The sequence below is a fragment of the Oncorhynchus tshawytscha genome, linkage group LG32, assembly GCF_018296145.1.
Source record: "Oncorhynchus tshawytscha isolate Ot180627B linkage group LG32, Otsh_v2.0, whole genome shotgun sequence".
Lineage (NCBI taxonomy): Eukaryota > Metazoa > Chordata > Actinopteri > Salmoniformes > Salmonidae > Oncorhynchus > Oncorhynchus tshawytscha.
Window position 1 is genome coordinate 419397 of NC_056460.1, and position 7759 is coordinate 427155.

Genomic DNA, 7759 nt, shown 5'->3' on the forward strand with positions numbered 1-7759 from the left:
TCTCCTCAGCGAGGTACCTCAGGGACTCCCTGGGTTTCTGGAATGGGAGGAGAGGGTTCCAGGCGTTACTCAGGGAGTCCCCGAAGAGTGTGGATGGCTACCTCCATCCTCCGGCGATGTTCTCCCTGGGGGCTGACAGGGGAACACTCTACTATGCACGTCAGCCCCCGTTCTGCAGGCGTTGTATGGCCTACGGCCATATCCTGGCCTCGTGCAGCGCCAAGAAATGTCGTTTTTGTGGGTCGGAAGAGCACGAGGCCAAGGAGTGTGACGAGCCCAAGGCTTGCCACGGGTCATACGCGTCTGCAGCTGGGGGGGGAGCGGGGGATGGGGGGAGGAAAGAGAGGACGCATGCGGATTGTACGGATGGCACAGGGGAAAGGAAGGAGAAGGACGAAGAAGGAAAGAAGGAAGAGGCGAAAAGAAAGAGGAGAGAAGATGGAAAGAAGGAGAGATTAAAAAGAAGGTGGAAGAACGTGGAGGAGCTGAGAAGAGGGAGAAGGGGACAGTGGTACGAGAAGGAGTGGAAGAAGGAACGGGGACAGTGACGGAGAAGGAGGGAGGAGTGGAGGTGGGAGGGGGGGGGGGGGGGGGGGGGGAGATGGGGGAAGGAGTGGGGGACAGCCTGCCAGGCTTCCTCGAGGTCGAAATGAGGGATTTGGTGGAGGAGTTAGCGGGGATGGGACGTTGTGTCTCCCCGCTACCTCCTTCACCAAAGAAGAAAGGGATGAAGAGGGGGAGCTTGGCAGGAAGTGAGAGGGAGGGGGGTGGAGGGGGGGGGGGCTAAGAGAGTGGCGGGGGGGGGGGGTAATTTGTCCTCCCGGTTTGCCTCAGCCCCTTGCATTTTAGTGGATGACTCCAGTGAGGGGTCGGTGGGCTGTTTGCTAGAGGGATCCCAACTCCTGTTTGAGGAGGTGGGGTCCCCTACATGCAGCCCCGAGGCAAACAGGGAGGGGGGGATGGTGGGTGGGGAGGGAGGACCCAACACACTGCCTGGGTCATGGGTTGGGATGGAGGACGGGGGGGCGTCAGGAGAGGACGTCCCCGCCGGTGGAGATGGACCAGGGGAGCATCGGGTGAGTCTCCTGTTTTTTTTTTTTGTTTTTTGGGGTTTTATTTGTTGTTAATAATTAAATGAATAGTTCTGTTTCTTTTTTAGTCTAAATGTTAGGGGTTAAGGAATAATGTTAAAAGGAGGGCGGTTTTTTGTTATTTAGAGGGTGTGGGGTTTGATTTCTGTTTTTTACAGGAGGTTCACCTGAGGGATGGTGGGGATGTGTGTAGATTTAAGAGGGAGTGGGATAAGGGGGAATCTTTTTGGGGCATAGGAGGGGTGCACTCAACAGGAGTAGGGATTTTGTGTGGGCATAGAGAGGTTAAAATAGAGAACACTTTTGTAATAATGCAGGGTAGAGTTTTGGGGATAGATGTTAAGTTTAGAGAAGCTAGATATAGGTTAATTGGGGTGTATGGGCCACAGGTGGCGGCAGACAGGAGGGAGATGGTGGACTGTCTGGCGCCCCTGTGTGTTACAAACAGGCACTTGGTGATAGGAGGAGACTTTAATATAGATTTAGGGGTAGGCGGTGATAGCAGTGCAGGTGCCATCTCTGGGCTAATGGCTTGCCATGGTCTGGTTGATGGTGGCCTGCACACTACTCCGGCAATGGTCGGTCCTACATGGCGCAACTCCAGGGGGGTTGCGCGGAGGCTCGACTACATTTTTGTATCCAGGTCTTTGGGTCAGTTGTCTGGGCGGCTGTTGCCTGTTTTCTTCACGGATCACGACGGGGTGTTCCTGCAGGTGGGGTCGCCAGTCTGCCTCTTCGGTAGGGGGTACTGGAAGTTAGATCGGGATATACTGGAGGAGCAGGCTTTCGTTGACGCATTTTTTGTTTCTTTCGGAGGCTTGACGGCCTCCGGTCCATGTGCGAGGGGTGTTAGAGTGGTGGGATTTAGTTAAGGTGAGGATTAGGGCTTTTATAATAGGATATTGTAGAAGGAAAAAAAAAGGGAGGAAAGGAGGGAGGTGGATCGTATCCAAAGGTTAATTGAACTCGAGTACGAGGCAGGCAACCTCGGCGGGTCGATTGACTGGGAGAGATTCGCAGCCCTAAAGGCGCAGCTCAGGGAGCTGCAGGAGCAGAAGGCTCGAGCTTTCCTGGAGCGTGCGCATAGTGGCTTTCTAGAACATAATGAGACTTGTTCCGCTATGTTCTTTAAGTCGGTTAGGGCCAGGCAGAGTAGGAAGGTAATGCATGGAGTTAGGGAAGAAAATGGTAGTATAGTAAGTAAACCAGAGGAAATGGTCAGGGTGACAACTGATCATTTCCAAGGTTTATTTAAGGAAAGGGAAATAGATGTAGAGCAGGGAAACGTGTTTTAGAACACTTGTCCCGGCGGTTGCCAGAGGACATTAGAGACGTGATGGAGGCCCAGATCTCACTAGAAGAGGTTGAGAGCGCTCTTAGGAGGATGGGAAAAGGGAAGGTGCCTGGGATGGATGGGCTGCCGGCTGAGTTTTACCTCAAGTTTTGGGGTATACTTGGACCAGTGGTTCTCGAAGTCTTGAAGGCCATCCTTGAGACGGGGTCCCGGGGGATCAATGGCTGTTGGTGTGCTGTCACTTCTTTAAGAAGGGGGAAGCAACTGACCTTGGCAACTGGCGGCCATTGACCATGCTGTGCGTAGATTACAAGATTCTTGCAAAGGTTTTAGCAGACCGGTTGCGCACAGCCCTTCCCTACGTCGTCCACGAGGATCAGACGTGCGGGGTAGAGGGCCGCTCTATAAGATGGAACCTACAGTTGATCAGGGATTCCATCGCTTGGGTTGAAGATAGAGGGCTGCCTTTAATGGTAGCAGCGCTAGATCAGGCGAAAGCTTTTGATCGCGTGAATAGATCTTTTCTATTCAGGGTGTTAGGTAGATTAGGATTTGGGGAGAAGTTTATAGGATGGATCCGTACTTTATATGTCGGAGCGGGGTGTCGAGTTAGTGTAAATAGTCACTTAGGTGACATTTTTGACCTCTCGTCTGGGGTCAGGCAGGGATGCCCACTCTCGGCTCTCCTCTTCGTTCTGTACATGGAGCCTCTGGGGGCTGCCATTAGGGCAGACACAGGGGTGGAAGGCTTGTTGATCCCTGGAAGTGGTGGGCTGCGTGTTAAGATGACGCAGTACGCCGACGACACTTCCTTGCTGTTGTGCAAGGACTCGTGCCTGACAAGGTCCCTTGCCATCTTTGGGGATTTCACCCGAGCGTCGGGAGCAGTTCTGAACCATGCAAAGTCTTCCGTCAAGTTTTTCGGAAGATGGCGCGGTAGAACGGATGTGCCTGGGGGGGTTATCTCTCTGTGAAGGGGCCCTGAGGATTCTCGGGGTTCATTTTGAGACCTCCGGCTCAGCGACGCTAAACTGGAACATGCGTATCGCAGTGGTACAGAGGAAGCTAGCAATGTGGAAGGCTAGGTATTTGTCTTTTATGGGCAAAGTCCTGGTCCTAAAGGTGGATGTGTTGCCGTCTCTTTTGTATTTGGCATATATCTACCCATTGCCGGCTTGTCTGAGGAGGCCTCTAGTGAGGCTTGTGTTTCAGTTTATGTGGAGTGGCAGGTGCGAGTGGGTCGCCAGGGCACGCATGATCTGTCCCATCGGGGAGGGAGGTAGGGGGGGTACCACATTTCCCCCTCAAGCTGGACTCAATTTTTGTTTCTTTCTTGTTAGCGGAGCTTGCTCAGCCAGTGATACACCCGTCCGGTTACCTCCTGCGGGTGTTCTTCTCGTATCAGGCGAGAAGCGTAATGGTGTGGTCTAACACGGGTCCTCGGGCGGAACAGCTGCCGTGGCACTTTGGTCATGCGGCCAAGTGGCTGCGTGCGCACCCCGAGGTTGAAGTTGCCCGAGTAGGTTTAGACCACAGGCACCTGTACGAGGAGGTCAGGCAGGCAGGGAGTCCTGCGCCCGTAGCGGGCATCTCGTCAGTGGTCTGGGAGGGAGTGCAGGCGCGGGGCCTGGACAACGGGCTCAAGGACCTGAATTGGTTGAGCCTTCATAAGCGTTTGCCGGTACTTTCCATCTTGTACCGGTATAGTTTGGTGCGATCCCCCACCTGTCCAAGATCTGCTTGTGGCAGGGAGGAGACTGTGCGCCATGCCTTCTGGGACTGTGCCTTTGCCGGACTAGTATGGGCTAGGGCACGGGTGATGCTAGGTGTGGTTAGGAGTGATTTTGTTTTGACATGGGCTAGGCTAGAGAGAGGCGTAGGGAGAGCAAAGGGAACGGATAGGGACAGGTTTCTGCTCTGGCTTCTCATGAGTCTCTTTAAAAGGGACTGTGGGAAGCCAGGAAGAATTTAGTCAAGACAGGGAGAGATTGGGGGTGGAAGGGATAGTGAGAAGGGTGGAAGGTGATTTGAGGGGGAGGATGAAGAGGGAGGAGAGGAAGTGGGGGAAGCATGCGGCACGGGAGAGGTGGAAAGGGGGTTTAGGGCTGGGAGTGTTAGAGTGAGTTTGGTAAGGGGATAGATTAGGGAAGGGGAGATAGGGAAAGGGTTAGGTATTGGTTAGGTATGACGGGGAGGGACGATGCTCCCCTGAGGTTTGTTTTTGTTTGATGTTTTTGTAAATAGAATTTTATTAAGAATGAATGAGAATTATGATTTTGTAATAGTATGAATGGTATTGATTGTAATAAATTATTTTAACCACCTTTTTGGTTTGCTTCCTTTCTTTAAGTTTGGTGTGGGTTTTTCTTTTGTTTGTCTCTTCATGGACAAATTTAGTGGGTCTCATGGTGGGTGTCTTTTATGTCCCAGTTGTTGTTACTAGTCAACTTCCAGTGGACACCCCCATAGTGTCTTTCAGAGCCCTTCCTAAAAAAACAAGCTATTATTTTGGGTTGGATATTGCATCCAATTAATATTTGAATCAATGGAATTTCCTAAGAATGCTCATTAGTCTTTCAGTTGTTAGTCTTCTGTTTTGTGTACTAAATATTTTAGTTTATTATCATTTTTTTCTTCCTGTGAAGCCATTCTGTTGTATCCATGTCTGAAATGTGCTGTATAAATAAAGCTTGATTTGATTTCAACAAATGAACCCAATGACTGACCAATCAACAGGTGGTGGTCTCCCCTGTTCTGCTTATGTCATGTTCTGTGGCCTTGCAGGGGCAGTCAAGAAATGGAACAGCAACACAGAAATAAACACATTTAGTCATATTGTATAAAACATTAAAAGTAATGGATATGGAGCCTCTATGGCCTCAGTTACACCTGTCACCTAAATCTGACTTTTGTCATCTGATCACTCCAAGCTGCATTAGGTTCAGATTTACCAGGATGGTCCACTGTAAAGAGATGGGGTGAATGAGTGGGGAAAAGTACATTCTACACACTTCCCATCTGGTTTGCGCTTAGTGGGACTATCATTTGTTCCTCAGTGGGACAATGTCCCAACACACCTCTAGGCTGTGTAAGGGCTATTTGACCAAATAGGAGAGTGATGGAGTGCTGCATCAGATGACCTGGCCTCCACAATCACCCAACCTCAACCCAATTGAGATGGTTTGGGATGAGTTGGACCACAGAGTGAAGGAAAAGCAGCCAACAATTGCTCAGCATATGTGGGAACTCCTTCAAGACTGTTGGAAAAGCGTTCCAGGTGAAGCTGGTTGAGAGAATGCCAAGAGTGTGCGAAGTTGTCATGAAGGCAAAGGGTGGCTACTTTGAAGAATCTAAAATATTTTGATTTGTTTACCACTGTTTTGGTTACTACATGATTCCATATGTGTTTTCATAGTTTTCATGTCTTCAGTATTATTCGACAATGCAGAAAATAGTAAAAAATAAAGACCAACCCTGGAATGAGTAGGTGTGTCCAAACTGTTGACTGGTAATGTATATCTCATTAATGTTTTTACATTCAGTTACATAAAGTCACTTTCTTACCACTTCCTCCATAGTCAAACATGTAAGGGAATCTTTTTTTTTTTAGGGATGCTGTCAAAAATGTATTGAATTCAAATAGATTTGTCCAGCCTACAAAGCACTACAGCCACTCTGTGATGACCAGTTCTGCTCTTTTAAGACAGTTTTATCATGTGGAGGTTTCATTCAGGTCTTTGTTTAACGAGATAACGAGACCAGACTCTCGCTATGACAGCAGGAAAAGTCCTTCAGGGGAACCAGACCCAGAGAGGCTCAAACGAGTGAGACAACACCACTGCTCCTACTGTGAAAAGAGTTTTCGCTGGTTATGGAACCTAAAACGCCATGAGAGGACACACACAGGAGAAAAGCCTTTCCAATGTTCCCAGTGTGGAAAGAGTTTTACCATGTTAGCTAACCTGAAATGGCATGAGAGGACACACACAGGGGAAAAGCCATATCACTGCTTCCAATATGAAAAGAGATTTTCCGGATCAGATGACTTAAAAGCTCATGAGAGGACACACACAGGAGAAAAGCCTTAGCAAGAGTATTATTCAGTTAGGAAGCCTGAAGGCGCATGCATGGACACACACAGGACAAAAGCCTTATCACTGTTCCCAGTGTGGAAAGAGTTTTACTGTGTTAAATAACCAGAAAAGGCATGGGAGAATAAACACAGGAGAAAAGCCTTACCACTGCTTCCAATGTGAAAAGAGATTTTCTCGATCAGGGGACCTAAAAGCTCATGAGTGGACACACACAGAATAACCTTTCCATTGTTCCCAGTGTAGAAAGCGTTTTACCGTGTTAGCTAACCTGAAAAGGCATGAGAGAATACACACAGGAGAAAAGCCTCATCACTGTTCCCACTGGAATGAGGTTTATTCAGTCAAGGAGCCTGAAGGAACATGAGTAGACACACACAGGAGAAAAGCCTTTCCAATGTTCCCAGTGTGGAAAGAGTTTTGTAGTGTTAAGTAACCTAAAAAGGCACAAGAGAAGACACAGGAGAAAATGTCCAATGTTCCCATTGTGGAAACAGTTGTACTCAGAGAGGGCACCTAAAAGAGCATGAGAGAATGCACACAAGAGAAAAGCCTTACCACTGCTCCCAGTGTTAAAAATAGATTTTCCTGAGTAGGGGACCTTAAAGTTCATGAGAGGACTTCAAGTTCATGAGCAGAAAAGCCTTTCCAATGTTCCCAGTGTAGAAAGAGTTTTACCGTGTTAGCTACCCTGAAAAGGCATAAGAGAAAACGCACAGAAGAAAAGCCGGGCACCGAAAATGTGGATGTCGATTAAGGCAGCCCCCGCACCTCTCTGATTCAGAGGGGTTGTGTTAAATGCGGAAGACACATTTTAGTTGAATGCATTCAGTTGTACAACTGACTAGGTATCCTCTTTTCCCATTCCCTATTATAGAGCTCTGCTCAGCCTATAAACATGAAAGCAAGGTTACATTTTATGTTCTACATTATTATTATTAGGGCAGCCACCAAGCATGTTCTGAAAACTGACTTCAGGTTATTGAGGAATCTAGTCTCACAAGAAGACAGTTTTTTATTTTATGGAGGTTTAATTCAGTTTTCTGTTTAGTATAAATACTAAATACTCTGTCTTTGGTAGGAGAGGGACCAGACGTATCACTGTTCCCACTGTGGAATGAGTTTATTCAGTTAGGGAAAATGAGTGGGCAAACACAGGAGAATAGCCTTACCACTGCTCCCAGTGTAAAAACTGATTTTCAAGAGTAGGGGACCTAAATGCTCATGAGAGGACACACACAGGACCAAAAATGTCTGCAGCATTGAAGGTCCCCAAGAAAACA